Raw genomic sequence first — 12,418 nt, 5'->3', positions numbered from 1 at the left:
TATAAAGTTTAAAGTCAATTCAAGTGAAAGGCCTAATTTTTCTCATTATTTGCATCAGACTAGTTTAGTTGATTTATATGTAAAAAGCGAAAAGATAAATAATAATGAGTGGAAGGATTTTGCAACTTATTTGTTGGTTGAAAATTGTTTTGATTTGGGCTCTGATCAACGTATTTGTACATATTGCTATAATAAATTAAATGAAAACAGAATGCCTGCTAGAGCTGTTCATAATAATCTGGAGTTGGTAGACATTCCTTCTGAATTGATGGATTTAAATACCTATGAGTCTATTCTGATTCAATGTGTGCATCCTTTTCAGGCTATTGTTCGCATGGAGCCTAAGACAGGGAAATTGCCTCCTTCAGATTTACAGAGAGGATTAAAGGGAAGAGTTGTTTATTTACCACTAGATTTTAAGAAAAATATTGATACAATTGGTGTTGAAAAAGTAGAAGAGGAACCTCTGGTTATTCTAGTTAATGGTGTTCCGACAAAAAGTAAGAAAATCTGGCGAGAATTAGTGGATGTTAGGAAAGTCAAAAAGGCAACGTTGTATCTGGTAAAAAATAATCAGTACTATAAAAATGTGTAGGTGGGAGATGAGGAAACAACTGTACAAGACGACACTGATGTCTCTGCTGGACAAATAGAAAAAGTTGATGTCTCTAGAAGTGAAGAAATTTACGAACATTATAGTGTTCATCCATTGCATTCCAAAGAAGTAATGGGGAATGCTATTGACTTGTTTCAGATAAAAAAAGCCGAAGGAAGTCCCATTAGTGTATGGGAAGAAAGTTTAGAAGCTCGTTGTTTTCCACAGTTATTTCCAACAGGTTAAGGTGGACGATATGACGACCGACCTGTTCAAATTCCTGCATCAGAATACCGGACTTCAAGATTATATGCAGAAGATCCAAGGTTTCGTCAATGCATTCCATATTTGTTCCATCTACTGTTTGAGAGTGACTTGTCTGGACTTTCCTATGCAGTAAACCATATACTGAAAAGTAGAGCACATCTACAAAATGTTTCGGCAAGGGATTTTATGGATAAAGTCAAACTGCAAGACAGTGTTTTGGAATCTCAGCTAATTAATCTCATGGCATGTCAGCGTGGTACTAACGAGTATTGGTACCGTCGTCATGGGGAATTGAAATGTATGCTAAGAAACTTAGGAACTCCTACATGGTTCCTCACTCTTAGCTGTGCTGAGTATGCTTGGGAAGACTTACTTGAATTTCTACGAGAGGCAAATAAAAATATTCTAAATATTGAATACAAGACACCTGGAGAACTGTGCTCTTTGGATCCAGTTAATGTATGCAGGTATTTCAATCATAGGTTTGAAGCTATGATGTCTTTTATTACAAACAAAAAAATCCTCCGCTTGGAGAGGTGTTGGATTTCTTTTGGAGAAATGAGCATCAAGCAAGAGGTGCTCCTCATATACATATGCTGCTATGGATTAAAGATGCACCTAAATTTGGAACAGATTCAGATGAGAAAGTGATGAGTTTAATTGAGCAGTATTCTGCATGTGCAGTTCCGAAAAGTACAGAAGAAAACAATTTAAGACACCAAGTTTACGCTTTCAAAGCCATCGTTGTGGGAAATACTGTCGTCGAAAATACAAATCCAAGGACAAGTTCTACACGAAATGTCGTTTTGCATTTCCACGTCCAGTAACATCGAAAGGAAGAGTCAACAATTGTATGTCTTCTCTGCGACATACTGTGACAAGAAAATCACCCAAAAATACATACAACCTAAGAAGAAATGAGGAATCCAAATTTATAAATGACTACAACCCAGTCATTTTGTCCATGTGGAATGCTAACATGGATATTCAATATGTGGCTGACAACTCTATTGCTGTGGCTCGATATGTGACGTCTTACATCACAAAATCAGAAAAAACGGAACTGAAGGAAATGTGGGAGGAAATTTCACATAAAAAGAGTCTAAGCAAGAAATTATACACTTACAGTCTAAAGATGTTGTCACATCGAGAAATTGGAGCGTATGAATGTTCTGATCGGTTATCATCAGCAAGTCTATATGCCAAATCTAGAACCATCATTTGAGGGAGTCTAGGTCTTGCTGCAACACGAAACCGAGTTTTGAAATCTGTACAAGAAATAGAGTATTTGGCGGAGAAAGAACCAGACAGTACAGATATTTTGAAGACAAACATGTTGGATACATACTATCCAAACAGAAGTACTCACCTTGAGAATGCTTGTCTCTATGAAGTTCTGCAAACCTACATTTTTAAGAGAAATGTCACAGAAGATATAAATAAAGGTGTATATGCTGTAATTGGATGTGAAGGCTGTCTAGTAAAACAAAAAAAAGGCATTTGATTAATCATCGAAAATTGAATTGTGATACTACAGACAAAAGGGAATTTTATTACTTAGCTCTTTTGCAACTCTTTAAGCCTTGGCGTAGAGAAGAGGAACTACTTGGAGATTTTCTTACTTATGAAGATTCGTTCAATGCAAACAAGGATACGATAGAATGTCCTGTTTTTTCAAATTATCTGCAAATGTTGAACAAGGAAATACAGCAAGAAGCTACAATTGCAGTAGAGATTGCTAGAGACAGTTCTCAAGATAGTCAGAGTTCTGCTTCATTGAGTCAGGATCCACTAGGAGGACCAATTATACAAAATGAAGCTGCCACTGCCATTGTTGAAGTTGAAAGAGCTATGGAACAAGCTCAGGAGGATGGAGTTGACTTAGAAATTTTGGAAAAAGAACTAAACGTTGAGCAGAGACAAATATATGATCAAGTCACACAACAAATTGAGCATTGTTTATCTCATGAGAAAAAAGAGTGCTCATGTACATCATTTGTACCTATCCGACTGTATGTGAGTGGAGAAGCAGGAACTGGGAAAAGTTTCCTGATTAAAGCGATTACAACATATTTGCATAGAACAACGGAGTCATCGCTCTCTTGTGTTGTTACTGCTCCAACTGGGTTGGCAGCACACAACATTAAAGGGATTACTTTACATCGCTTATTGATGCTGCCAGTGGAGTATGATAACAAATTACAATACCACAAGCTATATGGAGAAGCTTGTTGTGAAGTTTCAGGAGTCCTAAAGAAAATGAAACTTCTTATCATTGATGAAGTAAGCATGGTATCAAATGTAATGCTTGCTTTTGTGCATTTAAGAATGCAAGAAACTCTTAAAACAGACTATGATGTGTTATTTGGAGGCAAACACATCATTGTTTTTGGAGATCTACTGCAACTAACTCCAGTGAAACGACAGCCAGTATTTAAAATGCTTACGCATGAAGATACCAGAAAGTGCTTAGGAAGCATTGGAAATGTTAACATATGGCTAAATTTTTAATATGCAGAACTACTTCAAAATATGCGACAGGCAAAGGATGAAGATTATAAAAATATTCTACAAGATGTAAGAATTGGGAAACTAACTGAGCATGGCAAAGAAGCTTTACATGGACGATTAATTTCAAATTTGTTTCCAAAGGAAAATATTCTCCCAGAGAATATTTTTAAGAAAACTCCTGAAAACAAATCTGTCATATGCATGATGCCAACTCTGCAAGAATGTTCAATCTTCAACACCAAAATGTTAAAGTTGAAAAATCCAGAAATTGTGAAACTGGAAGCTATTGATAAAATAGAACATGAAGGAGCAACTATTATTTTGTCAGAAAAGTTGAAATCAAAATTAGATTCTTTAGAGAAGACAATATCTAAAACTGCTGGTATGGAAAAGACTCTGTATGCATCTTTCAATTGTCGTATAATTTTACGACGTAATTTAGATGTGGAAAGAGGTTTAGTAAATAGAGCAATGGGTCATGTTGTGGATTTTGTGAATTACCGAAATAGAGATGGAATTGAAATTATAAAAATTAAATTTGATGGTATTGAAGAAGTACAACAAATCTGTCGTTGTTCTGCACCGTTTTTTGCTTGTGAAAGATGTATTTGTCCGCAGAAATCAGTTTCCTGTTTCTTTGGCATATGCAGTGACTATTCAGAAATCTCAAGGTTTAAGTGTTGATAGTGCTTTGGTGAATATTGGAAATTCTGTGTTCAAGGAGGGTATGGCATATGTTGCTTTATCTCGAGTCAGAACTTTATCTGGATTGTACTTGATTGATTTTGATGAGACAAAGATTAATGCAGATCTAAATTGTGTAAATGAATATAATAGGTTAAGAAGAGAGTATGCTCCAAATTTACTTCAATATCCTCTGTTTGAAAAGCGTGTGGTAGGCCAAAAAAGAAGAAATGAGAAAAATTGTTGTGAAGTTGTAGCAAAAAGAAAAAAAGTAGATGAAACAGTAATTGTAAGCAGAAAGGAAATGGATTCAGTTAAAGATGTTGTTGGATTTGAATTTGAAAATAGTTCTGGTGTTAACTGCCATGCTAATGTAGTGGTTAATGGTTTTTTTTTCTCCAAACTGTACAAGAACAGATTGCTGAAAATCGTGATCAAACACTTTGTTGTTTATTAAATTCTGTATTAGAGAAATGTAGCAGTGATAGAACAAAAATACAAAGTGTTTCTGAAATTCGAAAGGTTTTAGACATATGTTCTGGTCTAAATCATTTTTCACAGAATATTCAGCAAGATTGTCAGGAATTTCTAATGTATATGCTTGTTGTTTTGCAAGATTAAGGCGTAGATGTAGAAAATCTTTTTGACCTTTCTTATAAATGGCAACATGACTGTGACAATTGCTCCTTTTCAAGTAGTACTACAGTAGACACTGAAAGATTTATATATTTGACTTTACCAGACTGCAAATCAGTGTCTTTTAATAATCTAGTTAGGGCAGCAAATCAAAACGTGGTCTGTAGTCAATGTAAATCTGAAATGCTATCAACTTTATTTTTAATAAGATATGGAGAGTATGTTATTTTAATGTTCCAACGATGTAGACCTGATGGAACTAAATCGACAACATTAATTAAAAATGTTTTGGCTTCTCAATTATCAATTTCAGGAAGAACCTTTACAACTGCAGCAATTATTTACCATGATGATCCTTCAACAACATCAGGACATTACACATGTTATTTAAAATGTCAAAAAGGTTGGAAGCTCTGTAATGATACTCAATTGAATTTCAAACAACGTTTGCCTTCTGACTTACTAAATTCTTACCTAGTGTTCTTACAACCAAAATTTTAGGGAAGGTAATTGGCCTATGAAGATTGAAGCGGTTAATATAACTTAGTTTGCTCTTCAAAATTACTTTCTGTATGAGAGTGATGAAGATAATACGAAACATGTAGTTCTCATAGAGATAGTATATGTTTATCATATAGTGTGTGCTGTGAGTATTACAGAAATTATGTATAAAAAGTAAGCTAGAGGTGGAAGTAAAACTCTTGTTTCATAATGTAAAAGATGTTGGAGCTTTTCTTTCAGAAAGTCGGGTAAATGAGACATTAAGAATACTCTGGACTAATTTCCATAGAAAAGGACTTTCCATATACTATTTGGCCTCGTGGAAAAGTGGATGGATCAAAAGTGAGTTTAGATATGGTTTTTAAAATTTTACATTATTTAAGAAATTATTCAATGGGTTTTTTAAACACAATCATTTTGATTGTGTTTTTTTTGCCCGCTGTTATATGATGAGTACTATTCAAGTCACTGTTTTAAGTGAAATTCAATATATTCTGAGAACAGCAAAAATAAACTATTTAACATGATGTTGAAATTATCATTAAATATATATTGCTTTCCCATTCTCTTATGCTCACTCACCTATTTCCACCCTCTATCACTCCTCTTAACTCACCCTCACTGGCCTTTTTTCACTCTCCCTCACCTCCCTTCCCAAATTCCACTTTCCTCACTTATTCATATTAACCACTCCTTCACTGCCCTTTCCCTCTCTCCCATTTACTACTTTCCAGCTGTCAGTCACTCTACTTCACTCCCCTTCCCGTTGTTTTCTTTCTATGTTTCCTCAATAATTTCCCTTCTCCCACTCACCTTATTACACTTCACTCACTCCTTCTCTCACTTACTCTGTCCTCTCACATCCTCACTCCCTTTCCCTCACTCCCTGTCTCTTAGCTTCAGTCTTTCGATCCTGTTACTCTCTCACTCCTCTTCCATCACCCACACTCCCTTACTTATCTTACTTTGTCTCTTGTATTCTAAAATATATATTATAAATAATCTATTTTTTTTGTCTTTCTCAGATATAAATTTTAATGGAAATATGATATTAAATTTACATTACTTATAAGGTAAGTTTCATGTACAATATTTGTTTTCACTATACTGTTTTCCATAACCTCACTACTCTTCTTTGATACTCCCACACCTCTGTCCCCTTATTGCGCTTGCCTCACTTATTCTGAATCCCCACGTTTACTCTCTTTTTTCACATTTTTTTCTTACACTCACCTTCTTTTAGGCCTTCTCTTTTATTTTATTTCCTCTCTCTTCTCTTAATTCATTGTTTTATATTTTTCCCTTCTTTGATTCTCCTTACTCCACTTCACTTACTCCTTCTCTTTCTTTCTCTGTCTTCTTACTTCTACACTCCCCTTCCCTCAATCTTTCTGTTAGCCTCATTCTCTCCATTCCCTTAGTCTCTCACTTCTTTTCTGTCACGCTCACTGCCTATAACTCAGCTATACTCCCACACTCACCTTCTGTCAGACCTTCTCCTTTAGTTTGCTTCCTCTCTCTTTCCTTCCTTTGCTCCTTCACTCTTTTCTCTTCCCTTACTTTCTTATTCCACTGTATTAACTCCTTCTCTTACTCCTTGTGTCCTCTTATTTGTACACTCCCCTTCCCCCATTCTCTCTCTGTTAGCCTCATTCTCTCTGTCCTCTTAGTCTCTCACTCATTTTCTATCATGCTCACTCCCTATAACTCAGCCATACTTCTACACTCACCTTTTTTTAGACCTTCTCCTTTAGTTTCCATCCTCTCTTTTCCCATCCTTCACTCCTTCCCTCTTTTCCCTTCCCTTACTCCTCTTTCTGCAGTTTAGTAACTGCATCTGTCAATCCCTCTATCCTCTAGCTTACTCACTCCCCTTTTCTCACTCTCTCTGTGTTACCCCCATTCTCTCCGTTCTCTTAGTCTCTCACTCCTCTTCTATCATGCTCACTCCCCATTACTGAGCCATACTCCCACACTCATCTTCTTTCAGACCTTCTCCTTTACATTCCTTCCTCTCTCTTCCCATCCTTTGCTCTTTCACTGTTTTCCCTTCCCTTACTCTCCTTAATCCACTTCACTAATTCCTTGTCTTACTCCCTCTATCCTCTTACTTCTACACTCCCCTTACCTCATTCTCTCTCTGTTAGTCTCATTCTCTCCATCTCTTTAGTCTCTCAATCCTCTTCTGTCACGCTCACTCCCTATAACTTAGTTATACTCACACACTCACCTTCTTTCAATCCCCCTACTTCACTTCCCTTCCCTTCTCGTCCCTTTTTTTGCTCCCTCACTCATTTTCCTTTCCTCTCTCACTAACATTAGGACTGGGGACGGCAGCGGTGGTTCTCTAATGCTCGAACAATGATCATAATGTTCCTAAACACAGCTATGTCAAAGATTGCGCACGCAGCTTGTAAATATGCCTCTCTTTTTTTGTATTTTATATCTCAATTAATGCCATTAAAAAAAAGCTTTAAACATCTCTCACAGCATTTCATATTCTTGTCTGGGTGCCAATTTTAATATTCTGCATGCATTTTCTGCTTGCACCCATGTCAAACATTGCGCAACAGTCTTGTAAATATGCCCCTCTCTGTCTCATATTCCATCCCAATTGATACCATTACTGGAATACTTTATGAATCTCCCACACCATTTCATATGGTTTTCTATCTGCTAGTCTTATCCCTCTCCATACATTCACTGCTTCCACCCATGCTAAAGGTTGCAGAAGGCGCTTCAAAAAAAGGAGCATATTTACAAGTCCAATAAAATCATTACACAATTTCTAAACCAGCATTGAATCCAAGTTTAAAAAACAATTTATAAAGAAGTCTACCTTATAAACACACATCTACGTCAAAGATTGCGCACGCAGCTTGTAAATATGCTTCTCTTTTTTTGTATATTTTATCTCAATTTATGCCATTAAAAGAAACCTTTAAACATCTCTCACGGCATTTCATATTCTTGTCTTGGTGCCAATGTTATTATTTTCCATGCATTTTCTGCTTGCACCCATGTGAAACATTGTGCAAGAGTCTTGTAAATATGCCCCTCTTTATCTTATATTCCATCTCTATTGAAACCATTACTGAAATACTTTAGGCATCTCCCACACCATTTCATATGGTTTTCTATCTGCTATTCCTATCCCTCTCCATACATTCACTGCCTCCACCCACACTAAAGGTTGCACAAGGCGCTTACAAAAAAGAGCATATTTAGAAGTCCAATGAAACCATTACACAATTTCTAAACCAACATTGAATCCAAACATAAAAAACAATTTATAAAGAAGTCTACCTTATCAACACACAGCTAACATTATGGAAAAAGGTAAAAATATAATTCCTTAATTCAAACAGACACTCACCGTGATACTTGTCAAAAATCATAGTTGAACTACCAAAACTGTACTTCCTTCTGGGGACTCCTCTGGAAAGTACAGTATGGCAGATCTTGCACTCAACCTTTGGAGCATTACATTTCACTGTCTTCTGAAACTACACAAAATGGCGGCGATAGTGTACATTAGAGAGAGACAGTGAGACAAAGAAGGCATGAGATGAAGAAGAGATGTGAAATGCACATTTGAGAAAATCTAGTGTGAGAAGGGAAGTAACTGTGAGTAAAATTACTATGTAACACAGAAGTGTTGCACTCTATACTATAAGTCTCATTTTATACCACAATCATTTCACTACTATCTCATAAATTACGAATAGAATAATAAAAAATGTCTCAAACAATTTATAATTTCTAAATATAAATTTATTATTCAGAATTTTCATAATTTAGAAGAACTTCTAACATTAACTGATTGGGAATCTCCTCATCAGAAGTCTCCATACATGACTCCTGGAACTCAATATAGTCCAAACATTCCATTAATTCAGCATCCAAAGTCTCATCATTAAAATCCTCCATTCCATCTCCTCTCAAAAAAAGGTCTTCTTCATGGATAGTGTTATCAACAGGATCATGTAAGACCTCAATAAAACTCGCCTCAACAAAAGTAGCAGAAATTCAGATCCATATTCTTTTCAAATTTCTTGCTGTAAATTGCAGGAAAAAAAATCACTTTAATTTATCGTTTTTAGTAGTAGATAATATAAAACTAGCTTTATCATGTATTAAATTTCCCTTACAAATTAACAACTCACCTTTTAGAAAGCAGTAGAAGAGTTAGTACTGTGTAAATTTCACACCAGAAATAGAACACCAAAAATTCCTCACAAATGTACCTCAAAGAGTACTATCACAAAATGGCTGTGTTTCCCTCTCATTTTTCATGTATATTCATGTAGAAAACCAATGAAACTTCATCACACACAATTTCAAAACCAAAGAAACATTTTAATTGGTTGTAAATTTCAAAAGCTAATTGGCTCTTGGGTGTCTGTAAACATTCTAAATGGTCTGCATAGTCCGCCATCTTGTGACACCCCCTGACCCCCTAGGTTTTCTGAGGGGGGCCTAGAAGGACCCTGAAGGGCAAAAAAACTTTTTCTTTTTTTACATTTCGCGGGGTAAGTGCTGGGCGCGCTCCGGTACGCGCACCCTGAGCGCACCACGGGGAAAAACAGTGTAAAAAAATAGAGTAAAAAAATAAAGTAGAGAGTTTAGAGGAAAGTGATGCATTGCTGGAGTGTGTCACAAAAATGATGCAACTCCAGCAATGCATCCTTTCACATGGGGCCAGTCCCATGTGAAAGGGCCTGCGTCAGTCTTACGCCTGCTGTGAGGCAGGCGCAACATTTTGACGCAACGGCGTCCTAAAAGTGACGCATTGAAATCTCATACATTTCACTGCGTCACATCTACGACCCTTTCTTGCGTCAATACGCCCCCTTTGCATACATTACAGCTGGCGCAGGTATAATGTGGCGCAGGGGTTTACAAAGTGATGCATCTACCTAGATGCGTCACTTTGTAAATATGACTCAACAAGGTGCATTTTTACACCACTGGTGCGTCACAAAAAGTGACGCACCGGCCGCGTAAAAGTGACGCATGGCCTCATAAATGAGGCCTTCAGTCTTCTGCTCATATTTAATGTATGACGCATTATGTCGCAAGGAGTTACAGGTACGTCAGTATTTCTGACGTATCTGTAAGTGCAAAAGTAATGCATTGCTGGAGTGTGTCACAAAAGTGACGCAACTCCAGCAATGCATCCTTTCACATGGGGCCAGTCCCATGTGAAAGACCCTGCATCAGTCTTACGCCTGCTGTGAGGCAGGCGCAAGATTTTGACGCAATGGTGTCCTAAAAGTGACGCTGTGAAATCTGATAGATTTCACTGCGTCACTTCTACAACCCTTTCTTGCGTCAATACGCCCCCTTTGCATACATTACACCTGGCGCAGGTATAATGTGGAGCAGGGGTTTACAAAGTGACGCATCTACCTAGATGCGTCACTTTGTAAATATGACTCAACAAGGTGCATTTTCTACAGCACGGTTGCGTCTCAAAAAGTGACGCACCGGCGGCATAAAAGTGACGCATGGCCTCATAAATGAGACCTTCAGTCTTCTACTCATGCGTCATATTTAATGTATGACGCATTATGTCGCAAGGAGTTACAGATATGTTGGTATTTCTGACGTATCTGTAAGCGCAAAAGTGATGCATTGCTGGAGTGTGTCACAAAAGTGATGCAACTCCAGCAATGCATCCTTTCACATGGGGCCAGCCCCATGTGAAAGAGCCTGCCTCACTCTTACGCTTGCTGTGAGGCAGGCGCAAGATTTTGACGCAACGGTGTCCTAAAAGTGACGCAGTGAAATCTCATAAATTTCACTGCGTCACTTATACGACCCTTTCTTGCATCAATACGCCCCCTATGCACACATTACACCTGACGTAGGTATAATGTGGCGCAGGGGTTTACAAAGTGACGCATCTACCTAGATGCGTCCCTTTGTAAATATGACTTAACAAGGTGCATTTTTTACAGCACTGGTGCTTCACAAAAAGTGACGCACCGGCGGCTTAAAAGTGACGCATGGTCTCATAAATGAGGCCTTCAGTCTTCTACTCTTATTTTTTCTTTCACTTTCTCTGTTTCTTCACTGCCTTACTCACCTTGTCTCACACTCAATTGTCTTTTTTCAGTCTGTATCTCCACTCTTTCCTAAACATCACTGCTCTTTTCCTACGCTTCCACACCACCGTTCTTTTACTACATTTTCTTCACTTATCCACATTCCCCATGTTCACTCTCCTTCTCCTCACTCTCCTTCTCCACACTCACCTTCTTTCAGTCCCCCTACTTCACTTCCCTTCCCCTCTCATCCCTTTCTTTGCTTTCTCACTCATTTTCGTCTCCTCTCCCACTGCACTCCACTTCAGTTACTCTTTTTAATTTTTTAAGAATACAGCTCTTAGATGAGAATTGGAGGTAGTTCTGAAAAGAACTTTTTTTTTTTCTTCTGTTTTCCTTTTTTTTTAACAAAACCAAAAACAGGGAATGGGAAACTGCTCAACAGGAGCAAAAAAAAATTATCAAAATTAGGACTGAGGATGGCAGCGGTGGTTCTCTAATGCTCGAACCATGAGCATAACACTTTGTTCCCCATAACTAAGTAGCTGATCAAATTTTCTGCATTTAATTATGGCTTCATTAAAAGCAGGCTGAATATTAGGGATCAGCTCTTCTGGTCGCCCCCTCACCGATGTAGTTGGTCCTCCGGTTGAAGTAGAGGCACCATCCCTGGGAGCCTCTCGTGGCAGAGCCCTGACACTCTCCGGGCATAGTTCTGGGGGTGCCTCCTCTCGACGTGGCGAATCATGGTAGAATTGCCAAAACTGTACTTCCTTGTGGGGTCTCCTCTGGAAAGCACAGTATGGCAGATCTTGCACTCCACCTTTGCAGCATTTACTTTCTTATGTCCCTCAGGAATGTCAAAAAATTTCCTATGGTTTTTCAGTGAATTTCAAAGGTTTTTTAAATGCTAATTCCTAACTATAACGATTGTGAAACCTATGTTTTTTTTAGTGAATTTCAAAGGTTTTTTAAAAACGAATTCCTAACTATAACGTTTGTGAAAGCTATGGTTTTTTTCAGTGAATATATATATATAGATATATATTACCTACTGGCGGTTGCCAGTAGGTAGTTATAGTTAGGACCTAGAAGAAGCCAAAGTGGAAGGTGCACTCAAAATGGAGTCAATAAAACCAAAGATGTAAAGTGGATATTTCTTCTTTATTCAAAT

The sequence above is a fragment of the Lissotriton helveticus genome, chromosome 8, assembly GCF_964261635.1.
Source record: "Lissotriton helveticus chromosome 8, aLisHel1.1, whole genome shotgun sequence".
Taxonomy (NCBI): Eukaryota; Metazoa; Chordata; class Amphibia; order Caudata; family Salamandridae; genus Lissotriton; species Lissotriton helveticus.
The sequence above is the reverse complement of the archived record's forward strand: the minus strand, read 5'-3'. Positions refer to the sequence as shown.